Genomic DNA, 17,055 nt, shown 5'->3' on the forward strand with positions numbered 1-17,055 from the left:
GTTTTGCCATCACCTAAAGTGAGAAATGTATAAAAAGGAAGAAAAATAAATATTATATATTTATAAAGAAAGCAAAATTTTGTTTTTAAGTGAAATTTGAAAAATAATCGGAAATCATAGCAAAAACGTCCTTTGTCATATTTCTGTGACATTCTGTACTTCTGGTCTTTCCTTAATCTTTTTTATTGCTGATGACTTTCTTCAGTGTTTGTCTCTGTGTTTGTCGGGAAGTGGGGACTGAGGTTTTCTTCATGTCATTCTTTGTCTGTTGCTTTTATAGTTTTTCTATTTCTGATTGATCTCTCACATTATCAGTCCTGAGGCCCCTCTACACTGAGAAATGTAGATGATCAGCATGTTAGGAAAAGTCAGATTTTGGAGGGACCATTTGACTGTTTTTGTTTGTTTGTTTGTTTGTTTGTTTGAAGATAGCAGAGTCTTGAAAATTTTTGCTTCTTCATAAAGTCAATTCAGTTCAGTTCAGTCTCTCAGTCGTGTCCGACTCTTTACAACCCTATGGACTGCAGCACACCAGGCTTCCCTGTCCATCACCAACTCCCAGAGTTTACCCAAACTCATGTCCATTGAGTCAGTGATGCCATCTAACCATCTCATCCTCTGTCATCCCCTTCTACTCCTGCCCTCAATCTTTCCCAGCCTTAGGATCTTTTAAAATGAGTCAGCTCTTTGCATCATATGGCCAAAGTATTGGAGTTTAAGCTTCAACATCAGTCCTTCCAATGAACATCCAGGACCAATCTCCTTTAGGATGGACTGGTTGGATCTCCTTGCAATCCAAGGGACTCTCAAGAGTCTTCTCCAACACCACAGGAGCTGTGCCTAAATAGTTAAAAAATCATGCAAGAAGGAGCAAAACTGAAAAGAACAGCAACAAAACCCCCACATCATTAAGGAAGAAATGAAAACACAATTTGGGCCCCAAATTCCAGGTGAGAGGAAAATCCTGGAGGAGAAAATGCTCACATTTTTCTTTAACCTGAGGAAAGAAATAAATTGAAATGTTACTAGATAGCATGCTCATGGGCATTTATGTTCCTCACTCATATATAACAAAAACCAAGTGGGCTTCCCAGTGGTTTAGTGGTAAAGAATCCACCTGCCAATGCAGGATATATGCATTTGATATCTGGGTCTGGAAGATATCTTGAAGAAGGTAATGGCAACCCACTCTAGTATTCTTGCCTGGGAAATCCCATGGACAGAGGAGCTTGGTGGGCTACAGTCCCTGGAGTCACAAAAGAGTTGGACACAATTTAGCAACTAAACAGCAACAAGTAGAAACATTTAAAATGATTTGATATTCTGGATTTTGGTTCAAATCTAGCCCCACTCCAGTACTTTTGCCTAGAAAATCCCATGGGCGGAGGAGCCTGGTAGGCTGCAGGCCATGGGGTCGCTAGAGTTGGACACGACTGAGCGACTGCACTTTCACTTTTCACTTTCATGCATTGGAGAAGGAAATGGCAACCCACTCCAGTGTTCTTGCCTGGAGAATCCCAGGGACGGGAAGCCTGGTGGGCTGCCGTCTATGGGGTCGCACAGAGTTGGACACGACTGAAGCAACTTAGCAGCAGCAGCAGCAAACCCTTTCATATGCAATACTAAAGAATTAGTGAAAGTGAAATTGTTAGTCACTTGGTTGAGCCTAACTCTTTGTGACCCCATGGATGGTAGCCTGCCAGGCTCCTGTGTCTATGGAATTCTCCAGGTAAGAATACTGGAGTGGGTTGCCATTCTCTTCTCCAGATCTTCCTGACCCAAGGATCGAGCCTAGGTCTCCTGCATTGAAGGCAGATTCTTTACTGTCTAAGCCACCAGGGAAGTCCAAAGAATTAGTAAATTTCATATAATTAAGTGAGAAAATATACTGTTCCAGAAGAGAACAAAAGTAGGTGCATAGGAGCTCCTAAAAGTCTTAATGGCTGGATTCCTGAGTATTGTGTACTTAATTTTGACATTAAGTTACTCAAGGATCTGAATTTTCAATACCTGTCCTAACACAAGATCCAGTTCTATTCATCCAAAGCATGATTTTGAGAAAAGACTGCATTACTTGCCAAAGCCTTATTTATATTTTTGTTTATTGTTCATACAGATTCTGAGTGTAAGAATAATTATATAATTTTAGGGAAGATAAATTTGAGGACCAGAGAGATTAAATAAGCTACTGAAGGTCACACATATAGTATTTGATGGAAAAAAAAATATTCAATGCCTACTACTTTTCCTAAATCACAATGTACTTTGGGATAAAAGCTTTACTCTTCAAGCACCTAGTGTAATATTTATAATTCACAAAAATTCATTGATTGATTACATAAATGAATGATTTATTGATATATTCCAAGTTAGATTTTCTTTAACATCCATGTTACTGCTGCTGCTAAGTCGCTTCAGTCGTGTCCAACTCTGTGCTCCCCCATAGACAGGAGCCCACCAGGCTCCCCCGTCCCTGGGATTCTCCAGACAAGAACACTGGAGTGGGTTGCCATTTCCTTCTCCAGTGCATGAAAGTGAAAAGTGAAAGTGAAGTCGCTCAGTCATGTCCAACCCTCAGCGACCCCATGGACTGCAGCCCACCAGGCTCCTCCATCCATGGGATTCTCCAGGCAAGAGTACTGGAGTGGGGTGCCACTTTCTATATAATGTATTTACTATTTTCATAACAATATTTGAATAAGAAAAAGAAAAATAATACCCTAATTTTAGGGTATGCTTAGCTTCCCCAAATAGAGAAGTTAATTTGCATTTAAGACACTTGGAACTTTTTGTTTCCAAATTTGTCATATTTTTTCTTGCCTGTTTTCCTAATCAGCTTCTCTATTCCTTGTACCTTATGTTTGGCTTATATAGAGAGAGGTAAGTAGGGAAAATCACCTTTTGTATAATAACTGAGGCCTTAATGGCCATTTCATTCCTCAATCTATGGAACAACAAGTCCAGTTTTGGAAACCAACCTCAGATCCAAGAGTGGGTCCTCACTAGTTAAGCCCAGTCACGATACCCATCCTTCTTGTCTGTGTTTGGTTCCGTGGTAAGAAAATGGTTAACTCAGCAGGACTGGCTTGCTCCGACCTGCATATTCCAGAGAAGGGTGTTTGGTCAGCTCTCTGGAAGATAACCCCTGAGTCCTTGGAATATTCTGCCTAAGAGGTTTACCTGAGGCCTTATTGTATGAGTGAATATGTATATCACAACAATATGATGGATCATGGATGCAGGTGATTTTGTGTGATTAGCTGAGGTCAGTCATATGGGGTACTGCCCCTGTGATGCTGTGGCTTGTATGAGCTTTCCAAGTTGCAGCATTTTTTTTGTGTGTGTGCCCTTGCTGGGAGTATTAAACCCACCCCCTGGTGATTTAGATGGGAGCTATTTCCAGAATTGCTGGAAACATGTGCTGTTTTTTCCTGCACTCTGCCACATGAACTCTTTCTTTTTTGCTGATTTTAACTTGTACCCTTTCAGTGTAATAAATCATTTAAGAGCTACTGATTTCTCTGAGTCCTTCTGTAGAGTCATCAAAACTGAGGGTTGTCCTGTGGACTCCTGACACATTCAGAAGTCCAACTCATGCTATTCATTGCAGTGTTTACTCCTTAGAATTAAATAAGCATGTAGCCTTAGAGGGCTTCCCAGGTGGTGGTAGCGGTAAAGACCTCAGCTACCAATGCAGGAGACATAAGAGATGCAGATTCCATCCCTGGGTGGGGAAGAGTCCCTGGAGGAGGGCATGGCAACCCACTCCAGTATCGTTGCCTGGAGAGTCCCATAAACAGAGGAGCCTGGTGGGCTAAGGCCATGGGGTCACAGAGAGTTGGACATTACTGAGCGACTAACACACACAGTCTTTTTCAGCCCAATTGAAATACAAAACTTAAATATCAGACTACTGCTAGATGTTGTGTTATTTAAATATTAAGCCAGTGAGTTTTAGTTTTGTTGCTTTTTTTTTCCTCTCTTAGCGCCAGAAAACATTGTAAGTGAAACACACAGGATATATTATTCAATAAGTAGTTCATTTTGGGTTCAATGTTATTTCAAATGGAGAAATTATATGACCTTTAGTATTACCAGAGTTTAAGAGGCTATAAGGCTCTTTTTAAGATAACATGCTGGTAATTGGATTGCCTCTTTAAATATAGATCAAATATAGATCAACATTTTGTAACTATTATAGAGTATCAAACTTGTGTTTGTGAGTGTGTGTATGCCTCTATGTGTGTATAATTTGTATATAATCCTTGGAAGGAAAGTTATGACCAACCTAGATAGCATATTCAAAAGCAGAGACATTACTTTGCCAACAAAGGTCCGTCTAGTTAAGGCTATGGTTTCTCCAGTGGTCATGTGTGAATGTGAGAGTTGGACTGTGAAGAAAGCTGAGTGCTGAAGAATTGTGGTGTTGGAGAAGACTCTTGAGAGTCCCTTGGACCACAAGGAGATCCAACCAGTCCATTCTAAAGGAGATCAGTCCTGGGTGTTCTTTGGAAGGAATGATGCTAAAGCTGAAACTCCAGTACTTTGGCCACCTCATGTGAAGAGTTGACTCATTGGAAGAGAGTCTGATTCTGGGAGGGATTGGGGGCAGGAGAAGAAGGGGACGACAGAGGATGAGATGGCTGGATGGCATCACTGACTCGATGGACGTGAGTCTGAGTGAACTCTGGGAGTTGGTGATGGACAGAGAGGCCTGGCGTGCCTGCGATGCATGGGGTCACAAAAAGTCAGACACAACTGAGCGGCTGAACTGAACTGAACTGAACAAATATATGTATTTTCCCCAAATGAGAAATTGTGGCACTGGTAAGGTATCTTCTAAATAAAAATCTGCAGAGGTTGCTTCAGCTATAATGCTTTTCAAATTAAAAAAATATTGCTTGTCAATGATGTTAACCCTGTAATTTGCATTCCTATTGCCAATAACAGTAACAACAGCAAACGCATTATTTCTGCAAAATATCCTTTGTGGAATTCAGATTTAAAAAGCAAACTGAGCAGAAATAATTAAACAGGGAAAACTTAAAAAAGAATGTTAGAATGAACATTTTATATGAATACAATCTATTTTGTATTTTATGTAAATATATATATTTTATTATTAGCAAAAGTTTAGTTTCCTTTGGACAGGGGAAAATAGAATGACCCAAGTGTCCATTCCACTGTGCCAACAAGGAGAGACACATATGTTATTGAAATATTCTTTAAACCACTTTTTCTTTGATCTTTAATAATGAATTTTTAAAGACAACCCCACAAGTTGTGTAGCAACTAGCTGGTGATAAGTTGTATATTATAGCATAAAAAGCATAATGTATTGTGACACTTGTAAAGTATTATATCATATAGTAAGTTAAAATGGGCAGATTTTAAAGGATATTTTCTTACATTTTCTTGATGTGAACAGTTTAAAGTTAATTGAGTTTGGCATTTAGATAATCCAGCTAAAAGACCACATTTTTTCCCCTCCATTGTTATAAGATTTACTTTCTCCCTGCCCTTCCTCTTCCTCCTCCCCATCTCTACCTCATCTTCTGGAATTTGCATTTAAATAGATTACATGCTCTAAGAACATATTTACATATCTAAAGCAAAATCTTAGTTATAAGATTTTTTTATCTTAATTTTTCTAAGAGTTCCCAAATGCTCATTTAATATCAACTTCAGAAGGACTTTCTTTAGACTCAACAGTTTCTTGTTTTATTTATGCTTGAAGAAAATATTTAATTCTGCCTGTTGGAATAAATTCTATTAAAATATACTCTTTCTTAAGAATCAAAAGTTGGTCCTATTTGGAGAAAAGCATTATCTATACATGAGAAAAGTATAGAATAATTATAAAGCAAACTAGAACATATGAGAATAGTGCCAGAGGAAATTGATCATACACTAAACTTTATTGATAGGTTGGTTTCATATCTGTTTATGTAAATCTACAAAACAAAGACTAAAATGATATACATGCACTTTTTTACATATATGTAATTTCATTATTCTGATATATGAATATAATAAGAACTATTGTTATTGTTGTTCAGTTGCTAAGTCATGTCTGACTGTTTGCCATAGCATGAACTGCAGCATGCCAGGCTACCCTGTCCTTCACTATCTCCCCGACTTTGCTCAAACTCCTGTCCATTGAATCAGTGATGGCATCCAACCATCTCATCTGTCAGTCGCTTATATTCTTGTCCTCAATCTTTTCCAGCATCAGGATGTCAGCTCTTTGCATCAGGTGGCCAAAGTATTGGAGCTTCAGCACCAGCCCTTCCAGTGAATATTCAGGATTGATCTCCTTTAGGATTGACTGGTTTGATCTGCTTGCAGTCCAAGAAACTCTCAAGAATCTTCTCCAGCACCATAATTTGAAAGAGTCACTTTTTTGGCACTCAGCTTTCTTTATGGTCCATTCTCACATCTGTACATGATTACTGGAAAAAAAACATAGCTTTGACTATACATATTTTTGTCAGCAAAGTGATACCTCTGCTTGTTAATACATGGTCTAGGTTTGTCAGGCTTCCCTTGTGGCTCAGCCGGTAAAGAATCGCCTGCAATGTGGGAGACCTGGATTTGATCCCAAAGTTGGGAAGATCCCCTGGAAAAGGGAAAGGCTACCCACTCTAGTATTCTGGCCTGGAAAATTCCATGGGATTTCTAGTCCATGGGGTCACAAAGAATTAGATATGATAGAGTGACTTTCACTTCACTAGGTTTGTCAATGAGAACTACACTAATTCTTTTTTTTTTTTTTTCCTTTTGTTATGTGTCTTTTATTTACACTAATTCTTAAACTTAAGAAAGTGGTGATAAAGACTCTCTCCTTTGCTAACTTTTAGTCATGTTCCTCAAAGCATTTGTTTTTGACTAGGCTTCAGTCTTGGCCCCTGTCCTGTCCTTGAGCTGTCTGTTCAGTCTTAACAAAGAATCCTGCTGTCTCCCCCTACACACAACCTTGATATCTGATCACTCATGATATCAAGTTTTATGCCCAACTTTTGATATATAAATACTTTGTCTGCCTTTGACAAGAAAGTATTAGGCCACCTTAACAAGAATGCCCTACCCTAAGCATATTCTTTTAGTGATTTTCAATCCACTGAACTTCTTACTCTGTTCATTGAATACAAATTCCCACCTATATTTGCTATATTCAGATTTGACCACAGTTTTCTCTGTTACAATAATCATGACCACTATTGCAGTTGCCTGAAATAAAAGCTGACTTATCTTCCTAAACAAGTTTCAGAATTATTTTGATCTATAATATTAGCTAGTGTTGAGGGATTCAGTGAATGAATAACAAGTAAGAAGAAGTCCTGAATTTTATGCCAAATTATAAACTGGAGCTTAGAATTCACACTCTAACACTTAGTTTCAGTTCAGTTCAGTTCAGTTGCTCAGTCATGTCCAACTCTTTGCGACCCCATGAATCACAGCATGCCAGGCCTCTCTGTCCATCACCATCTCCCGGAGTTCACTCAGACTCATGTCCATGGAGTCAGTGATGTCATCCAGCCATCTCATCCTCTGTCGTCCCCTTCTCCTCCTGCCCCCAATCCCTCCCAGCATCAGAGTCTTTTCCAATGAGTCAGCTCTTCACATGAGGTGGCCAAAGTACTGGAGTTTCAGCTTTAGCATCATTCCTTCCAAAGAAATCCCAGGGCTACTCTCCTTCAGAATGGACTGGTTGGATCTCCTTGCAGTCCAAGGGACTCTCAAGAGTCTTCTCCAACACCACAGTTCAAAGGCATCAATTCTTCGGTGCTCAGCTTTCTTCACATCCACACATGAGCACTGGAAAAACCATAGCCTTGACTAGATGGACCTTTGTTGGCAAAGTAATGTCTCTGCTTTTCAATATGCTAATCTAGGTTGGTCATAACTGTTCTTCCAAGGAGTAAGCGTCTTTTAATTTCATGGCCGCAGTCACCATCTGCAGTGATTTTGGAGCCCCCCAAAATAAAGTCTGACACTGTTTTCACTGTCTCCCCATCTATTTCCAATGAAGTGATGGGACCAGATGAAATGATCTTCATTTTCTGAAGGTTGAGTTTTAGCCAACTTTTTCAGTCTCCTCTTTCACCTTCATCAAGAGGCTTTTTAGTTCCTCTTCACTTTCTGCCATAAGGGTGGTATCTTCAATAAAGTTCATTCAATTTTTTTTTTTTTTTTTGCAAAATAGAAAACAAAATGCTAAGAAATAGAAGAAAGCAATAGAATGGGAAAGACTACAGATCTCTTCAAGAAAATGAGAGATACCAAGGAAATATTTCATGCAAAAGTGGGCAAAATAAAGGACAGAAATGGTATCAACCTAACAGAAGCAGAAGATATTAAGAGGTGACAAAAATACACAGAAGAACTATGCAAAAATACACAGAAGAACAATACAAAAAAAGATCTCCATGACCCAGATAATCACGATGATGTGCTCACTCACCTAGAGCCAGACATCCTGAAATGGAATTCAAGTGGGCCTTAAGAAGCATCCCTACAAACAAAGCTAGTGGAGGTGATGGAATTCCAGTTGAGCTATTTCAAATCCTAAAAGATGATGCTATGAAAGTGCTGTACTCAATATGCCAGCAAATTTGGAAAACTCAGCAGTGGCCACAGGACTGGAAAAGGTCAGTTTTCATTCCAATCCCAAAGAAAAGCAATGCCAAAGAATGCTCAAACTACTGCACAATTGCACTCATCTCACACACTAGCAAATTAATGCTCAAAATTCTCCAAGCCAGGCTTCAACAGTACGTGGTATATTTACTTCCAGATGTTCAAGCTGGTTTTAGAAAAGGCAGAGGAACCAGAGATCAAATTGCCAACATCCGTTGGATCATTGAAAAAGCAAGAGAGTTACAGAAAACATCTGCTTTGTTGACTATGCCAAAGCCTTTGACTCTGTGGACCACAACAAACTGTGGAAAATTCTTAAAGAATCTGGTACACATGGCCACCTGACCTGCCTCCTGAGAAATCTGCATGCAGGTCAAGAAGCAATGGTGAGAACTGGACATGGAACAACAGACTGGTTCCAAATCAGGAAAGGAGTACTTCCAGGCTGTATATTGTCACCCTGTTTATTTAACTTATATGCAGAGTACATCATGAGAAATGCTGGACTGGATGAAGCACAAGGTGGAATCAGGATTGCCAGAAGTATCAATAACTTCAGATATGCAGATGACACCACACTTATGGCAGAAAGCAAAGAAGAATTAAAGAGCCTCTTGATGAAAGTGAAAGAGGAGAGTGAAAAAGTTGGCTTAAAACTCAACATTCAGAAAACTAAGAGCATGGCATCCAGTCCCATCACTTCATGGCAAATAGATGGGGAAATAGTGGAAACAGTAACAGACTTTATTTTGGGGGGCTCCAAAATCACTGCAGATGGTGATTTCACCCATGAAATTAAAAGATTCTTGCTCCTTGGGAGAAAAATTATGACCAACCTAGACAACATATTAAAAAGCAGAGACATTGCTTTGCCAACAAAGGCCCATCTAGTCAAAGCTGTCTTTCCAGTAGTCATATATGGATGTGAGAGTTGGTCTATAAAGAAAGCTGAGTGTCCAAGAGTTGATGCTTTTGAACTGTGGTGTTGGAGGAGAATTTGAGACTCCCTTGGACTGCAAGGAGGTCCAACCAGTCCATCCTAAAGGAAATTAGTGCTGAATACTCATTAGAAGGACTGATGTTGAAGCAGAAACTCCAATACTTTGGACCTCTGATGTGAAGAACTGACTCATTTGAAAAAACGCGGATGCTGGGGAAAATTGAATGTGGGAGGAGAAGGGGATGACAGAGGATGAGGTGGTTGGATGGCATCAGCCACTTGATAGATATGAGTTTGAGTAAACTCCAGGAGTTGGTGAAGGATGGGGAGGCCTGCCATGCTGCAGTCCATGGGGTCGCAAGGATTCGGACACGACTGAGTGACTGAAATGAACTGAATTTTTTTTTTTTTTTTGACAAAATGGAAAATACAATGTCACATCCCATTCTATCTCTAAAGTGTCATTGTTCCATCACAAAATTGTGTCTGACTCTTTGTGACCTCGTGGACTGTAGGACCCCAGGTTCCACTGTTCTCTGTATCACCCTGAGTTTCTTCATATTCATGTCTATTGAATTGTTGATGCTGTCTATCCATCTCATCCTCTGCTGCCCCCTTCTCCTTTTGCCTCAATCTTTCCCAGCATCGGGGTCTTTTCCAATGAGTTGGCTCTTTGCATTAAGTGGCCAAAGTTTTGGAACTTCAGCTTCAGCAACAATCCTTCCAATGAATATTCAGGGTTGATTTCATTTAGGAATATCTGGTTTGATCTCCTTGCAGCCCAAGGAACTTTAAAGAGTCTTCTCCAGCACCACAATTAAAGTGCATGAATTCTTTGATGCTCAACCTTCTTTACGTTCCAATTCTCATACGCCTATAATGAAATGATAACTTTGACTATATGGACTTTTGTTAATAAAGTGATGTCTCTGCTTTTTAATATGCTGTCTGGGTTTGTCATAGCTTTCTTCCAAGGAGCAAGCTGATTTTAATTTCATGGCTGCAGTCACTGTCAGCAGTGATTTTCGAGCCCAAGCAAGTGAAGTCTGTCACTGCTTCCATATTTTTCCCTTCCACTTGCCATGGAATTGATCTCTGATCTTAGCTTTTCCCATGTTGAGTTTCAAGCCAGCTCTTTCACTCTCCTCTTTTACCCTCATCAAGAGACTCCTTAATTCCTCTTCACTTTCAGCAGTTAGAGTGGTATCATCTGCCTATATGTGGTTGTTGATATTTCTCCCTGCCATCTTAATTCCAGGTTGTGATTCATCCATCCTGGAGTTTTGCATGATGTACTCTGCATGCATGCCTACTAAGTTGCTTCAGTTGTGTCTTACTCTCTGTGACCCTATGGACTGTAGCTCCCCAGGGATTTTTAAGGCAAGAATACTGGAGTGGGCACCTTGCCTCTTCCCAACCCAGGGATCTTCCCAAAGCAAAGTAAAGCAAAGTGAAGTCGTTCAGTCGTGTCCGACTCTTTGTGACCCCATGGACTGTACCCTACCAGGCTCCTCAATCCACAGAGTTCTCCAGGCAAGAATTCTGGATTATGTTGCCATTTCCCTCTCCAGGGGATCTTCCCGACCCAGGGATCGAGCCTGTGTCTCCCGCATTACAGGCAGACGCTTTACTGCCTGAGCCACCAAAACTACATCTCTTATATCTTCTGCTTTGGCAGGCAGGTTCTTACCCCTAATGCCACCTGGGAAGCCAATGATGTACCCTGCATAAAAGTTAAACAATAAGGGTGACAATATACAGACTTATACTCCTTTCCCAGTTTTTTGAACCAGTCAGTTGTTTGATAACCAGTTCTAACGTTTGCTTCTTGACCTGCAAAAAAAGTGTCTCAGGAGGCCAGTAAGGTGGCCTGGTATTCCCATCTCTTTAATAACTTTCCACAGTTTGTTGTGACCCACACAGTCAAAGGAATAAAGCAGAAGTAGATATTTTTCTGGAATTCCCTTGTTTCTTTATGATCTAATGAATGTTGACAATTTGATCTCTGGTTCCTCTGCCTCTTCAAAACCCACCTTGTACATCTGAAAGTTCTCAGTTCATGTACTGCCTGAAGGACTTTGAGCATAACCGTGCTAGTGTATGAAATGAATGGAATTGTATGGTAGTTTGAACATTCTTTGGCATCCCCCTTCTTTGGGATTGGAATGAAAACTGACCTTTTCCTGCCCTGTGACCACTGATGAGTTTTCCAAATTTGCTGGCATATTGAGTGCAGCACTTTCACAGTATCGTCTTCTGTATTTTAAATAGCTCAGCTGGAATTCCATCACCTCTACTAGCTTTGTTTGTAGTAATGCTTCCTAAGGCCCATCTGACTTCATACTCCAGGATATCCAGCTCTAGGTGAGTGACTACACCATCTTGATTATGTGGGTCATTAAGACCTGTTTTGTATAGTTCTTCTGTGTATTCTTGCCACTTCTGCTTAATCCCTCTGCTTATATTAGGTTATCACAATTTCTGTCCTTTATAGTGCCTATCCTTAAGTGAAATAGTCCCTTGATAACTCTAATTTTCTTGAGGAGATCTCTAGTCTTTCCCATTCTATTGTTGTCCTCTATTTCTTTGCACTGTTCATTGAAGAAGGGCTTCTATTTCTCCTTGCTATTCTCTGAATCTGCATTCAGTTTAGTATAGCTTTCCCTTTCTCCCTTGCCTTCCACTTCTCTTCTATTCTCAACTATTTGCAAAGGCTCCTCAGGCAACCTCTTTGCCTTCTTGCATTTCTTTTTTTCTTTGGGATGGTTTGATCATCACATCCTGTACAATGTTATAAACCTCTGTCCTTAGTTATTAAAGCATTCTATCAGATCTAATCCCTTGAATCTGTCACCTCCACTGTATAATAATAAGGGATTTGTTTTAGGTAATATCTGAATGACCTAGTGGTTTTCCATACGTTCTTTAAGCCTGAATTTCTCAATAAAGTGCTCATGATCTGAGCCACAGTCAGCTTCAGATCTTCTCTTTGCTGACTGTACAGAGCTTCTCCATCTTTGGTTGCAAAGAGCATAGTCAGTCTGATTTGAGTACTGACCGTCTGATGATGTCCATGTGTAGAGTCATCTCTTATGATGTTGGAAGAGGGTATTTACTATGACCAGTGTGTTCTTTTGACATAACTCTTTTAGCCTTTGCTCTGTTTCATTTTCTACCCCAAGGCCAAATTTCTTTGTTATTTCAGGTATCTGTTGACTTCCTTGTTTTGTATTCCAGTCCCCTATGATGAAAAGGATATCTTTTTCTGGTGTTAGTTCTATAATGTGTTGTAAGTTTTCATAGAAAGGGTCAACTTCAACTTCTTTGGCATCAGTCATTGGGGCATAGACTGGGGGTTACTGTAATGTTGAATGGTTTGCGTTGGAAATGAACCTAGATCATTCTGTCATTTTTGAGATTGCACAGTCAACCTCTTGGACTCTTTTGTTGACTATGAGGGCTACTTTATTTCTTCTAAAAGTATCTCCACTTAAATTTTGCACTGCCATAGTATTTTCTACAGTGTTCCCACATTCAAACATTATTAAGTAAATTTAACAATAATTGTAGTTTAACCATTGGTTAAGCTAAGAAATTTAGACAAGTATTTAATTTCGGCAAGTCTCCTTCTGGGTCTGAATTTCCATTTAGCTATCTGAAATGATGGAGTGGAGTGAAGCACTTGGATGAAATTATTCCTATAGTTCACTCATTTGAAATCTGAAGCTTATTGACTTTATAAAGAATATGAAAATACTCCTAAAGAAGGATGTTTCCTCTAGGAAAGTGTCTTGATGCAGGAGATATACAATCCTTCTGCAACTTAACATGTTATCTATCAGAGAAAAGGCCAGGAATATACACTTTCCATAATTGATTTGTTTAAAAGAAACAAATACAACTCTGTGTAAGGTGACAGTTTTCTCACAAATCACCTGAAAATTGGGAAAATTTTGAACTAAATGAGTAGTTAGCTTACAACCAGAATTGTTCTAATTTCACAGAATTAAAAGGGCTCTGGAGTTATGTATGGGTTAGATGGAGAGAGAAAATGTTAATCTGCCTTTGGAACTAAAAGTTAGTTCATTCCAGGTTTTATTTCCTTTACCTGCGTGAATGACTATTTAGAAAGGGATCTTTTGTATTAAAATAGCAAATTCCAATCAACATTTTGTCATAAATACCAAAATAATACAAGAAGTAAAATCAAAACAAGAATATAAATTTTGTTTATACTGATATAGTGATATTATTTATTCCATTTGAAACTAATCACATACATTTACTGAAAACACAATTACACATAAAGTATAGTCTATTAATAAATGACAATATGGCAAACATGTCTAAAGTTGTGCAGTTACTGCTCATTGTACACTTTGTAGTAGTCAGCTTTCAGGTCTGCATTCTTTATCCAATAGATATATAATTACAGTGATTTAAGATTGTGAATAATAGTATTTATACCAATAAAACAAATCATTTAAAAAATACATATTTTTTGGTTATTGTCTAAAAAAATCCTAAATCACTGCAGATGGTGACTGCAGCCATGAAATTAAAAGATACTTGCTCCTTGGAAGAAAAGTTATGACCAACCTAGATGGCATATTAAAAAGCAGAGACATTACTTTTCCAACAAAGATCTGTGAAGTGAAAGCTATGGTTTATCTAGTAGTCATGGACAGATATGAGAGTTGGACCACAAAAAAGGTTCAGCACCAAAGAATTGATGCTTTTGAACTGTGGTGTTGGAGAAAACTTTTGAGAGTCCCTTGGACTGCGAGGAAATCAAACTTGTCAATCCTAAAGGAAATCAACCCTGAATATTCATTGGAAGGACTGATGCTGATGCTGAAGCTCCAATACTTTGGCCACCTGATGGGAAGAGCCAACTCATTGGAAAAGACCCTGATTCTGGGAAAGACTGAAGGCAGGAGGAGAAGGGGATGAGAGCAGATGAGGTAGTTGAATGGCATCACTGACTCGATGGTCATGAGTTTGAGCAAGCTCTGGGAGTTGGTGATGGACAGGGAAGACTAACATGCTGCATGCAGTCCATGAGGTCATGAAGAATCAGACAAGACTGAGCAGATGACCAACAAAACAAAAAGGAAATTGATCAACATGGAAAACTACTTAACACTCAATTTGCCAATGACTTTTGGCTATTAAGTACCTGGAGACATACAGATATACAGGCACACACATAAATCTAGCATCAGAGAATTACTGACATCAATGAAGACATTCAGAAGAATGGGCTGTAAGTTGTGAGTGAAATTCCAAAACAAATTATGAAACAGTTTCAATAAATAAAGACATGTTGAAAAAACTACAAAACTCACCAAAGAACTCTTTCAAAGTAGCCACTGTTTATTCACATGAACAACCTAGATAATTATTTTTAAAAACTTACATAAGGTAAACTTTCAGAAGCAATAGACACAAATTTATCATTTAATGTATACTCTTTATTCAGAATATATGCTTAATTGTTAAGTTCAGATTTTTCATTGTTTAATATTTTTCTTTAAGGAAAATAATTCAAATGTAAAGTCTTGAAGATAAAAGAGGTTGGTTATTTGCCACATAAAAATTAAAAAACCAAATGAAACAAAACTTAAGTTTGTTTGTAGAATATGAGTAACATAAATACTTGATATCTTAGTCCTTTTGAGCTGCTATAACAGAACTCCATAGACTGGGTGATTTATAAACAACAGAAATGTATTTCTCATAGTTCTGGTGGCTATGACTTTAAGATCAAGGTATCAACAGATTCAGTGTATCCTGAGGGCCTGCTTCCTGGTTCATAAAAGTCTGGTTCTTTTTTGGGGGATAGGAGGTAGGGAGGGCTGTGTCGTCATGTGATGATTACAGGAACTAACTAGGATTTTTTTTTTTTTTTTTAACAAGGGAATTAATCCAATTTATGAGTGTTTGGTTTCACAAGGTACAAAAGCTTATTGAGATCATTCTAAATTTGAATAAGTAATGTCTCTATTACATATGTGCCTGATGTTATTAGAAATTTGAAGGTACTTATTAAGATTTTGTGGAAAAGGCAATGGCAACCCACTCCAGTACTCTTGCCTGGAGACTCCCATGTACGGAGGAGCCTGGTAGGCTACAGTCCATGGGGTCGCACAGAGTCGGACACGACTGAAACAACTTATTAGCAGCAACATTAAGATTTTTTTTTTTCTAGTGATGTCAATTTTTTTTTTTTTAACTTTACAATATTGTATTGGTTTTGCCAGATTTTGAAGTTCCTCAAACAGTACTTTCCCTCTAATTCTAGCTAACAGATAAAGTAGTTTCAGGAAGGTAATTCCTAAACTCAACAGCTTAGGGAAAGAATAAGACTGAAGCTCAGTTACATCGACTATTGTTGCCACATCAGTCTCTTCAAAAAACAAGAAGGAATCTTGATAATTTTCCTCCTTTTTCTCCTACTAAAGACTGTATTTAATATTTGTAGTTAGTTTGTCATTATAGTGTGTGTGTGTGTGTATATATATATAATATCATGTTTTCTTTTCCTCTTACAGCACTTTAAAGAGTGGATTACCTCTTCATAATATTATATTTTAAATGTATGAATTTATCTAATCTTTTTTTTTTTTTTTACTTTGTCTCATAAGCACTGTATATTTTCAGATCTAAATTGCATTTCCATAGTAACTTTCTCTGGAAAGCTAAAATTCCTATAACTTTCTGAATATCAGAAATTGCCAGAGCCAGCCAGCAAAGTCAATCAGGTCCCGAGAACATGCACAACGCGGCTGAGAAAGAATACTACAGTAAAAGAATACTACAAAAAAGATGGGGTCGAGAGGATCAGACACGTCTCCATAAAGGGAAGCGGTCTGACCACGACTTTATTCAGCATCTTATATTTATACAAGAGAGCGTGAGAAAGACAAGACAGTTAACATTTTTTCTTGGTTGACCTATACATCTTACAAAAAGTCACAAGAAATCTTGAGAGCATGGGAATGGCATCCTGTTATTATTTCTTACACCAGATAACATTTCCCTGTGCGTGAGAAGTTTGTCCAGAACTCCAGGTGTCTGCAGTAAATAATCGCCTAATCTCTGGGGTGGCAGGACAGAGAGCTATGTTTGCAAGCAAACCCTCAAGGACTGAGGCAGCTCCCAGGGCTGTGTCCTTTAGATAAAGGACCCCGTTCTCACGGGCAGCTCCCCACATCTCCCCCTTTCTTTTTATATAGGCACATGCTTATGTTCCTTTAACCGCAGACAATTTCCATAAATGGAAGCCTTTATCATCCATAGATCATCAATCAGTTTTTTAATTAAACAAGGTGCAAGAAATACAACAGTTAAGTGCTCGCTTCGGCAGCACATATACTAAAAAAAAAAAAAAAAAAATTGGAACGATACAGAGAAGATTAGCATGGCCCCTGCGCAAGGATGACATGCAAATTCGTGAAGCGTTCCAAAAAAAA

The 17,055-nt window shown here is 38.7% G+C and overlaps 1 pseudogene; it reads left to right on the plus strand.

Moving 5' to 3' along the window:
* Positions 1-16,967: 16,967 nt before the first annotated feature.
* LOC123466012 lies at positions 16,968-17,055 on the plus strand (annotated as a pseudogene).

This window comes from Bubalus bubalis, chromosome 7, assembly GCF_019923935.1.
Source record: "Bubalus bubalis isolate 160015118507 breed Murrah chromosome 7, NDDB_SH_1, whole genome shotgun sequence".
Classification (NCBI taxonomy): domain Eukaryota; kingdom Metazoa; phylum Chordata; class Mammalia; order Artiodactyla; family Bovidae; genus Bubalus; species Bubalus bubalis.